This window comes from Triticum urartu, chromosome 7 (genome assembly GCF_003073215.2).
Source record: "Triticum urartu cultivar G1812 chromosome 7, Tu2.1, whole genome shotgun sequence".
Taxonomy (NCBI): Eukaryota; Viridiplantae; Streptophyta; class Magnoliopsida; order Poales; family Poaceae; genus Triticum; species Triticum urartu.
In genome coordinates this window covers 709,337,899-709,349,788 of record NC_053028.1, presented here as the reverse complement: position 1 = coordinate 709,349,788, position 11,890 = coordinate 709,337,899, and the positions used below count along the sequence as shown (strand labels likewise).

Sequence of the window (11,890 nt, the reverse complement as noted above, 5' to 3'; positions counted from 1 at the left end):
GCTACATCTCCATTAGGGGACTTTCGCAGCCAAAAAAACAACGAAGCAGGAGATCCTTAAGGCCTGGGGAGGCTAGAGAGGAAATAATGTGGTAGCGTGTTAAATACTGCGACCAGGCGCTCTGAAGAGCACTCACCGCGGAACCTGATTGATTTAAGTCTTAACCGTTGGTAACGGTCAACGAAGGGACGGCGGATCGGGGCTTCTCCTCGACTACACCAGTCCTACACAAAGTTGTTTGACTGGGTCATGAATGTCTCCATGCACGAGAATTGCCATGAGGTAAGGTCAACGAAGGAGGCGGATCGGGGCTCTCCCGATCCCGTCCGGCGGCGGCGGCGCGAGGGCACTCCGGCGAGGCGGCTGGGAGACCTCCGGCGAGGCAGGGGGGCCAGGGAGCACCGGATTCGGCGGGACTCGGTTCCCCGGGGCCGGATCTGGCCATGACGAGGCGGCGACGCTAGGGTCCCATGGCGGAGCAGCGGCGGGAACAGGCGGTAAGGCGGTAGCGCGAAGCCAGGCCGCGGCGTTCCGGCGAAGAAGGTGTGGCGGCGGAGAACAGGCGTCGGCGGCGGAGCGGGAATCCGGCGCGGGGTGGAGCGAGCGCCGGCGGGGAGGCGGTTGGCGGCGCAGAGCGCGTGGGCCGGGAGGGCTCGGTGCGGGCCTGCCCGGGCCGCGGCGGAGGGGGCCGGCTGGGTACACGTGGCGGCGGCTGAGTGGGTGCGGGAGGCGGCGGCGCTGAGGTGGCACTCCCTCATTGGGCGGGGTGAGGTGGCCGGCTGGGTGGACGCGTCCGCCGGTGGGCGGACATGTACGGCGGCGCGGAGAGAGGTAAGATCTAGGGTTCATCCGCGAATTTCGGGAGGGGAGCACATATATATAGGTAGAGGGAGCTAGGAGAGTCCAAATGAGGTGCGTTTTTCGGCCACGCGATCGTGATCGAACGACCGAGATGATGGAGGTTTAGGTGGGTTTTGGGCCAAATGGAGGGGTGTTGGGCTGCAACACACACGAGGCCTTTTCGGTCCCTCGGTTAACCGTTGGAGTATCAAACGAAGTCCAAATGGCACGAAACTTGACAGGCGGTCTACCGGTAGTAAACCAAGGCCGCTTGGCAAGTCTCGGTCCAATCCGGAAATGTTTAATCCCCACACACGAGAAAGTAGAAATGACCACCGGAGGAGAACGGAGCGCCGGAATGCAAAACGGACAACGGGGAAATGCTCGGATGCATGAGACGAACACGTATGCAAATGAAATGCACATGATGACATGATATGCAATGCATGACACGCAAGCAATGACAAGGCAACAACAGCGAATAACTGGACGACACCTGGCATATCGGTCTCGGGGCGTTACAGTGATATTGCGACCACTTGGGCTTTATGGAAGCAACGTAACGCTAGAGTGTTCCATCAGACTCATCAACAGATGACGGCGTCAGATTTGGCCCTTGCCATCATTGTGGAGCTCAAAGAGTGGAAGATGGCGGGCTTGGGAGGAGGAGGCTATGACACGTTTTGTGAGAGTGTAGGCATAGGCTAATTTGTAGGGTGTGGTAGGGTGTGCGTCCTTGATGGAAGTTCGCTTCCATCTTTAACTCTCTTGTACATTATTCATTGCTCTTCTCTTCTATAAAAGTAAGGTATGCCTTTGGCGTACTCTCGAGAAAAAAAACAATCCTAGCATAGGACCTGTACCTCTGATGTATTTAAGCCCATGTTCTCTTTAGATGGAATATACAAGTGATTCCCTTAACCCAACTTGGTATCAGACGTTCTCGTTCCTACCTCTCGCTTCCGCCATGAGAATCCAACGTCCTCTTCATCGCACTCGCTCCTTCGGGGATGCCGACGCTGGGTCCTCCCCTGCGTCGCTCCCGGACCTGCCCCGGCTGCACCTGCTGCGCCGGCACCCGTCGCCGCGGCAAATATCTATGTCAGCTTGATGGGCATAATTTGTCATAAACACGAAATGCAACAAATAGTTTTAAAAGAGAATATACCACATCCGAAACATAACAAGGACGAGGGCCGACGGGGACGGATATCAAAACCATGGCACTATGTATAATAAACAACGTACGGGTAAGATAATTATACGAGTAACTATATATCCAAATCACACAAACATCAATTTTTTATATAAAATTTCATGAACAAGAGGCTCACCACAAGGTGGTGCCGGCGACGGGACGGTGCGGGCGATCGACGGTGGTTACAATGGAGATTTAGAAGGCACTAAGTAAACCACACCTACATATGCAAACTAAGTGTTATTTTTACCTCAATTTGCATATAAATCAAATTCTACCACATATAATTCCTCCCAAATTACTAAAACCCACAATTAATCACTAGAAAAACCAATGCAAGAGCTAATCTAGCAATGAGAGATGAAAGGACAAAGTTGCTAACCTTTGTGATCATTTGAATGGATGGGGGTCTGCAAATCTTGAAAAATTTGGGGCAAATTTGGTGATGAACTCGAGAGAAAGAAGGGAAGAATAGAGGAGAGGGAGAGGGGAAAGGGGGAAGAACAGAGTGCTGGTGGACGAAGGGTTTATATAGGACGACCTTTAGTACCTCGTCGCGCCGCGCCCGCACCCGCGTCTCTGAACGCGCACGTTCTCCGTCGCCCCGGCTCCCATCCCGTGGCGCCCCTCCACGCCGTGCGCCCTATCGCCGACGCCCTCGCCATCGCGCCTCCACCCTTCCAGGTTCCTGCGGTCCCTCCTCCCTCAATGCACCACATCAACATATCTTCGTTCATCCCCTTCAAGCTCAGCAGTGACGGGGACACCTACTTGAAGTGGCGCCAGCTCTTCTGGTTCGTCATGTGCAAGTACCATGTCGAAGAGCACGTCCTCGAGGAGGCCGAGCCGCTGCATGAGGACGCCGTGTGGCGAAACGACGACATCATGTTGGTGTTGTGGATCTACGCCACGATCTCCGACAAGTTGTACGACATCATCCAGTCGTCCGAGTCCAAGGCGTAACACCCCTGACAGCAGCTGGAGATCTTCTTCCATGACAATGCCACCGGCCGCCCGGAGCACATCGGCGCCGAGTTCCGTGCCACCGTCCAAGGCGACATGACCGTCACCCAGTACTGCTGCCGCCTCCAGCAGCTCGCGTCTGCGCTGGCTGACGTCGGCGAGCTGGTCACCGACCGCTCGCTCACGCTGCAGCTGGTGCGTGGACTGAGCTGGCGGTTCCAGACGATGGCCACCCTGCTACCCATGCAGTAGCCCTTCCCCATCTTTGTACAGGCGCGGTCGCGGCTACTTCTGGAGGAGATCGACATCACCGAGCGCGAACGGGCGGCCGGCGCCACGGCGCTCGCCGTCAACCACGGCGGGCCCTCCTCTGGCGATCGTCCTCCTCCGTACTCACCGTCCGACAAGGGGAAGGCGCCTGCCTCCGGGAGTCCCTCCGCTGACCGTGGCCGTGGGCGCGGCCGTGGTCGCGGCTCCCCCGGTGCCTCGACCAGCTCCAACCCCGGATGTGGCCAACCCAGCCTGCAGCTGTGGATGGGGTACTTCGCCCCCTGGGGGTCGCCGGCGCCGTCTCCACAGCAGTGGCGCTCCCCCTAGGTGTCGCCCAATGCCGCGGGCATCCTCGGTCCACGTCCGCCCGCGCCCCAGCAGGTGTACCAGGTGGCCGGCCATCTTCCTCCGCGCCGTAGTGGGACCAGCAGGGCATGATGGCCCATGCCTTCGCCAACCTTCAGATGCAGCAGCCGCCCAGCAGCTCAGAGTGGCTCATGGACACGGGGGCCACCAGCCACATCGCCGGCTCCTCGGGTAACCTCACCAAACTCATCTCCTCTTCATCGCATTGTCGTCTTCCTATAACTGTCGGTGATGGTTCGACGATCCCTGTAGTTGCTACCGGTTCCACGACTCTCTCTCCCCACCCCTGCCACCTCCATGACATCTTAATTTCCCCTCAAATCGTCAAAAACCAATTTTTTGTCCGTCGCTTTACTAGAGATAATTGGTGTATTGTGTCTTTTGACCCGTTTGTCTTCTCTGTGAAGGACATGGCAACGGGAAAACTTCTCATGAGGTCCAATAGCTCCGGCGACCTCTACCCGTTTCTCCCACAATATGGCGGTCCTCTCGCGTTCTCCGTTTCAAGCACCGGCGATATTTGGCACTTGCGGCTCGGACACCCTAGTCGTGCCTCTCTTCCCGCCTTAGCAAATAACTTCTTAGGTCATGTAATAAAAATGTGCCAGACTCCCCCATGTGTGGTTCTTGTAAGCTGGAAAAGCATACACGTTTACCGTTTTCACATTCAACTTCATTTACCACTTCTTCCGTCCAGCTTATTCATTGTGATTTATGGACGTCTCCAATATGCTCTTTTTCTGGTTATCAATACTATCTGGCAGTCTTAGATGCTTTCACTCACTATTCATGGGTTTTTCCTCTGCGCAACAAATATGATACGAGCACCACCCTCCAACACCTTTTCGCTTACGTCTCCACTCAATATAATGCTTCTATTAAATGTGTGCAGTGTGACAATGGTGACGAATTCCTCTCCATCTCCCTCCGGGATCACTTCTCACGCCTTTGTGTAGTCTTCCTGCTCTCCTGCCCGCACACTTCACCACAGAATGGGAAGGCAGAACGCCTCTTGCGCACCACCAACGACGTGCTCCGCACCCTCCTCGTCCATGCACACATGTCGCCCGAATATCAGGTTGAGGCCCTCTACACTGCCAACCACCTCATCAACCGGCGCCCGTCCACCACGGTCACCAAGCTCACCCTCTACTACCTTCTTCATGGGCAGCACCCCTCTTACGACCACCTACACGTTTTTGGATGTCTTTGCTTCCCTAACCTCACTCATCAAACACCGCACAAGTTAGTGCCCTGCTCCACTCCCTGCGTACTTCTTGGGTACCCCTTGCAGCACAAGGGTTATTGTTGCCTCGACCTACTCGGCCGTTGTGTACACATGTCCCGTCGCGTGGTGTTGGACGAGCATACTTTTCCTTTTGCCACACTCGCCGCAGAAAATCCCACACCCTCCCGTGCCGCAGAAAATCCGCAGCCCCAGCTGGCGCACCCGCAGATCTTACCTACCTCATACCGGGCCCCCGCATCCCCTCCGGGATCCGTGCGGGCGGGGCCGCACCTGCCGCCCTCGACTGTCATGCGGGATCCTTGTCCAGATCCGATGCACGCACCTGCCGCCCGTCCCGCGCTACCAGCTGGCCCCGCGACCCCACCTGCCTCCCCATGCACGCGCGTGCCCCCGCGTAACGACACCCCGCGCCCTCATGCTCCATGATGCGTCTCCAACGTATCTATGATTTTTGATTGCTCCATGTTATATTATCTACTGTTTTGGACAATATTAGGCTTTATCATCCACTTTTATATTATTTTTGGGACTAACCTATTAACCGGAGGCCCAGCCCAGAATTGCTGTTCTTTTTGCCTATTTCAGTGTTTTGAAGAAAGGAATGTCAGACAAAGTCGAAACGGAATGAAATCAACTAGAGAAGTTATTTTTGGAAGGAAAGCTACCGGAAAAGTTTGGAGTGCACGTCAGGAAAGGAACGAGGGTGGGGGGCGCGCCCACCCCCCTAGGGCGCGCCCCCCTGCCTCGTGGGCCCCTCGTGGGCCCCTACTCTGCTTTGCGATTCATAGGAAACAGCCCGTGGACTTCAACAACGTGGACGACCTAGTGCATCAGCTCATGGGGTGCAGCTGCAGGTGATGATCCTATGCCAATTTCTTTCTCCCACCCATTTATAACTGTATGTTGTTCTCAGGCCGCATCCAAAAAAGTGCGAGAGGGCCGGGGATACCAGTATTATTCTAACCATCCAACAAAATTTTGGTTCGCCTATACATGTTCTAATATAGTGCTATGGTGATTGGTCACTAGACTAAGTGTAGTGAGGCGCAAACCAAAATGTTAAAATTGAAATTTGATTCATAAATGTATGTTCGTTAACTTACAATCATATCTATTGGCTAAAAATATTTGGTTTATTAATTTGGCGTTCATATGTTTCTAATTATTGTGGTAATTTTTAGTCTTATCTTTTCTTGGTAAACCCGTCAAATACTTTTAGTATATAATAGATAGATATATGTGGCTCCTTTCAACCGAAATCAATGTGTAGCCTTTTTTAGGGGTGTCAATGTGTTGCCTTGCTAATAATTCTCGCCTACAGCGAGGCTCTACTGGGCCGACCCAATATTGTAGCCACGCGCCAGTTTTTTTTTGTAATGTTTAAACTTTTTCACCATTTTGCATCGGTTTTCTTCTGTCTTTCCTAGATTTTCTTTTCTCCTCTTTCCATACCTTTATTTTATTCATTTTGTTTGTTTTTTCTTCTGTTTTTCTGGGGTCTTCTTATTTTATTTTCTACTATTTTTTCTATGCACATCGGACACTTTTCATGTACATTATGAACATTTTATAAACATGTTTAAAATTTTGCAAATATATGTTTTGTTGCCTACTGTTTTTCATTAGCATTGTATATTTTTTATCATCTAAAACATACACAGTATGAACATTTTTTAAATGTGGGAAGAAATCTTTTAAAAAATTAAATAAATTATCTTTTCATAATAATGTATATACTCTTTTTTAATAGAAACAAAATTAAAAAGGAAAAAACACATGTGTCACGTCAGGTCTACTGGCTCCCTATAGGCGAGCTATGCTTCCGTCTCACCTTGCCCATCCACCAGGCCGTGGCGGCTCTTGCTGCTCTTCCTCATACACTCCAGGTCGAGATTGCTCGCCTCCGTCTAGATAGAACCTCGCACTATGGCCTCTAGGTCCAACTCTCCTCCTGACCTGGTCGCGATGAGCATGGGCTCGCATGGCTTGACCCTCCTCCCTGGCGTCGCCTCGCTTACTCAACTGGGCTGCTGTTTTGCCTCATTCCGAGAGCACCTTCTACTCCGCCTACTTCCATAACACAGGTGTGAACCCTCGCTGCCCGAACTGGCAGCAACCGTTTCTCTCTCATCAGGTGTGTCTTCTAGATTTTCTCTCGCCATCTGCAGCTGGCGCTTAAGCTTGTTAATTATAGGTGACAGAACGCGCTCGTGATGCGCATATAGCTCACCGCCGCTGCTGGACCCTCCGAGGGTCTCTCGCCTTTGGCGTCTAGTTGCCGTACAACTAATATTGTATGTGGCTTCAGTTTCGTCATCACTCTGTCTTTACTAGTGTATTTGTCTTCAGTTTAGTGTATAATTTGGTTTAGCCGTCGCTCTGCTTTCACTAGCAAACACCAAGTCTTGAGTTGGTTGCGTCCACACTCTTCACGTCCTACCCACGTTCATCACTTGCACTTGTCAATGTATAATAAAGACCCATGCATGTAAATGTACTTTTCATTTACGCTTAGGAAAATAGCTAATGCCTAAACGCATATGAAGCAAAACATGATGGAGTTGCACAAATCTAACAATAGATATTTGTTACCATCTCGTGCTGGAAATCACCCAACATAAGCACCATGAAATGTCTACTGTCCTCCAAATTTTTGTACTTGTATTCATTGTGCAGTGTGCATCTTCCACGAGACCGAGACATCATCTTAGCCTGGCCACCTACAACAATTAAAAGTGGAATGTGAAGACATGAAGAGATTTCATATATGTCATGATGGATCAAGAGAGGGAGAGAGCAAAGCAGCACATTAATGGCCAAGATCACACCGAAATCTGAGGGTGGGGAAGTCCAAGATAAAACTATGGCCGAGATCACACTAAAAAAAATGAAGACTTGGAAATATTCCTTTTTGAATGGTTGTATTTATAACATCACTAAGAATAGTGATTAATGTACAACTTATGCTTTCTATCATTAGTGATTAATGTACAACTTATGCTTTCTATCACCTTACTGACCTCTCTTCTTGTTTCAAGCTCCTGTTGGACTAAATCTTGTCGCGTCTATCCAATTGACCGGAGTTGAGGGAGCACTATTATGCCGGAAGAAGTGGCGTGGCTCTGCCCGAGGAGATCATTGAAAAAATAGTCATCAGGTTTCCGCCGAAGGACGTTGGCCTTTGCCGTGCCATCACCATGTCATGACAAAGTGTCACATCCACACCCGCATTCTTGCGTGAGCACCGCCGGCGCCAACCATCGTTAACCATTGTCGATGGCCACGGGAAGCCCACCACCATCGAATGGTGCAAATATCTTGTAAGAGTAGAGCAAACTTTGTTTATTGAACGAATTTTATAAGCACAATGAACACATTGAAAAAATTGACCAAATTGTATTTTCATAATAAAAGTATTTAGTATTTTTCTGAAATATAAAAAAAATAAAAAGGGAAAAAACACATGTGTGACACCACGTCTACGTGCTCCCTACAGGTGAGCTCAGCTTCCATCTCGACATGCCCATCCACCTGGCCGACGCGGCTCCTGCCTTGCTTCCCACATACCTTATTGAGCTTTCTTGCCTCCCTTCACACAATGGAACTTTGTGCTATGGCCTTCATCTCGAGCTCTCCTCCTAACCTAGTCGAGGAAGATCACGGCCCCGACACGGCTTGACCCTCCGCTTTGGCTTTGCCTCACTCACTGAACCGAGCCGCTGCTCTGACGAGCGCCTTCTCCACCACCTTCTCCCCCAATGGAGACGGGCACTGTCACCGCCCGAACTGGCCGTTGTTGTCTCCCTCTCTCCTCAGGTGCGTTCTCTCGATTTACTCTCTCCACCTTCGGCTACCGCCCAGGCTAGTTAATTACAAGCGACAGAACATGCTCATGATGCGCACATAGCTTGCTTCCGTCGCAGGAACCTCCGAGGGTCTTTCTTTACAAGTCTTTCTGTTAAGCTAGCACTGTATGTGGCTTTAGTTTAGCCGCCACTCTAACTTCACTAGTGTATTTGGCTTCAGTTCAGCGTATAATTCGGTTTTGCTATCAGTTCTGCTTCGACGTCCTAAACACATTCATCAGTTGAACTTTTCAATGTATAATCAAGACCCATATAAATTTACTTGCCATTACTGATCAATGCAAAACTTATGCTTTCTATCACTTTACTTACTTTTCTTCTTGATTCAAGTTGTTATTGGAGTAAATCTTGCGGTGTCTTTCTAACGCACGCGGAGTCGACGGTGCACTATGATGCCGGGCAGGAGAGGCGCGACCTTGCTCAAGGATCTTCTCAAGGAGATCATTGACAAGATGCTCATCAGGTTGCCGCACAAGGTCGGCCGCTGTCATGTCGTCGCCATATCATGGCGCCAAGTAACATCCAAGCCTGCACATGAGCTTTCCTCCGTAGGATCAGTACCATATATCTTTCTGAGGAGCTTACTTTCCGTACTTCTTATATCGAGAAGCATTACACACTGGACAACTAATTTTCTCCGTGCGACCGTTTTGATAAATGATACAATCGTTGATGCATGCATGACATCTAAAGCATGTGAACGTTATGTAGATACTTCATTTTTTTAAGAGAAAAGTATGTTTTAGTCCCTCAAAATTACAAGAAGTCGATATTCAGTTCTTCATCTTTTTCTCGTTGACATTTCGTCCCTCATGTTTTAAAACCAGACATTTTTAATCCAAAACCAGAAATGAAGTACTATTGGGAAGTCGTGTCCCGGTTTTTTATTAGAAAAATCATAAGTTGACTGCCACCTCATCTTATCTCTCTGTGGGATGCATAAGCAACATTTCGTCAAGCACATCGCATAGACACAAGTTGTGAATATTGTTTTAAACATGTGAATTTTTTTTTTGAAATGTAACGTGCATTGCTTCTTAATGGTACCAAACATTATGTTCTGAATTACACGAAAAAATTCTAATGTCGAACATTTTCCGAAAATGTCACGCACATTTTCATGAAATAATGCGTGAAAAAAATTAGATGCCACATACTGTTTTCTAGAATGGTGCAAACATTTTCTAAGAGTTGAGAAAACTTTGTTTATTGAACATTTTAAATGTGCGACGAACACTTTTAACAAATTAAGAAAAATATATTTTCATAATACAAGTATTTAGTATTTTTAATACATGTGTGACGTCACGTCTACTTGCTCCCACCCTTATACTTGTATATATTCCTACAAGAACTCGTGTATAAACTAGTACGTGATGGCAACTGCCTCTTCTTAATGTGCATGGGATACAAACTTATAATTAATTAATCGTTGATGATTTTTCACACGACAATCTCGTCCAGCCGCCACTAAACTTGTTCTTCGTAAACACACATCTCCATATTTTTAGAGATGTCGGCCGTCAATGGCCAGTGGAGGACCCATCGAACGAGTGGTCAGAGCCTTGGCGGGAAGCGCATCTGGCTGCATCCGGCGTCGTCAACCTTTAGGTGTTAATGTCTCCCGGCTGAGCCAGCACGTCTCCGCAGGGCTGAATTAGGCGCGAGAAAACAATCCAACCAACTACTGGCTTGAGAGCGAGCATTGTGGAGTTTTATCTCCTGTTTTTAGTCAGGACAATTCATTCGGTTACTAAACTGAACTCGCTTGTTGTAGAGCGAAGCGAACATGAGTTGGATATATACAATTACGTTCCGTCTCTTCTTTGTCCTCCTGTCCTCAAACAAGAATGCGGCGGTTCGAGACGAGACGAGCGACACAAACACAGAATCATTTCCGTCAACCTTCTCGATGCCCTCGATCAATCCTTAAGAGAATCTTAGTCAGCCACCACTATAGTTCTTGTTCGTATTCCTACATCTCCTGGTTTTTTCTATTTAGAAAGATGCCGACCGTCAATGGCCAGTGGAGGACCCATCCAACGACCCTTGACCGGGCGCCCATCTGGCTGCATCCGGTGTCGACAACGTCTAGCTCCTTAATGGCTCCCGACCGAGCCACTAGTAGACTGTTAAAGGAGGCACTCCCGGACGCACTTCTTCGCGAGGACAGCCTCGTGTGTCCCGGCATATAAGGGGCTATGTCCCTAAGCCTCCTCCACTCTTCGTCGACAACTCCGCCGCAGCCACCACAGCTTCCGATCACTTCAGCCCCCCCCCCCCCCCCCCCGATCGATCACCATGGCGGTTGTCGCGCTTAGGGGCCAGCTGAACACCCTTGTCACATCCATATTGGCCATGGTAGTGCACCCTCACCCCCCTTACTAGACCCGTGTGGTTGCTGGCCGACTATGCTTTTAGCTTCTCGTGAAGTTGATCCATCTAGGGTATGCTGGACGAGTATTTCCAGTACTTGCAGTCGATGGACGAGGATGGTAGGCAGCACAAGGCTTGATCGCCGAGGTCATCAACCTCTTCATCGCCAACGCCAACAGGATCCTCAACGACATCGCCGGCCTGCTGTTTGGCTCTAAGACCCCCTTCTTTCCATCTGCTTTCGTCATCCCATCATGCGTACTGATTTCGTCCGCTCTGCTTTACCAGGAACCATCCCGTGATAGACTTCAACAAGGTGGACGACCTGGTGCATCAGCTCAAGGGGTGCATCAGTTCAGTAATGTGTTCCGTTTTAATAAAATTTTGCACGCATGTTAAGAATTCGTCAATGCTTGTTCAATAAAATTCTGTTTTTTTATTTCTTTCACTATTGTTTTCGATTTTCCCATTCATGAGGGTGCATATGAGCTCGCGAGTAGACTCTAAAGCCTCCATTCCCCACGGGGTATATCTGAATGGTCGTGACTTCTATTTTGCCTTCCCTAGACAGTCCTTTTGTTGATAGCTTTTCTAACTATAATGCACATTGATATTGAAGTGCACAAAACATTTTTTACATTGTATAATGTAATTTTAAATGCATCATAAATTTTCTTGAAAATTGAATAGCCTGGAAATGTCACATTATTCTTTTTGAATGGTACAACCATTTTTTAAAACTTGAGCAAACTTGTTTACACA

At 49.2% G+C, this 11,890-nt stretch overlaps 1 pseudogene; it reads left to right on the top strand.

The window, feature by feature from the left end:
* Positions 1 to 11,053: 11,053 nt before the first annotated feature.
* LOC125519562 lies at positions 11,054 to 11,635 on the top strand (annotated as a pseudogene).
* Positions 11,636 to 11,890: the final 255 nt, after the last annotated feature.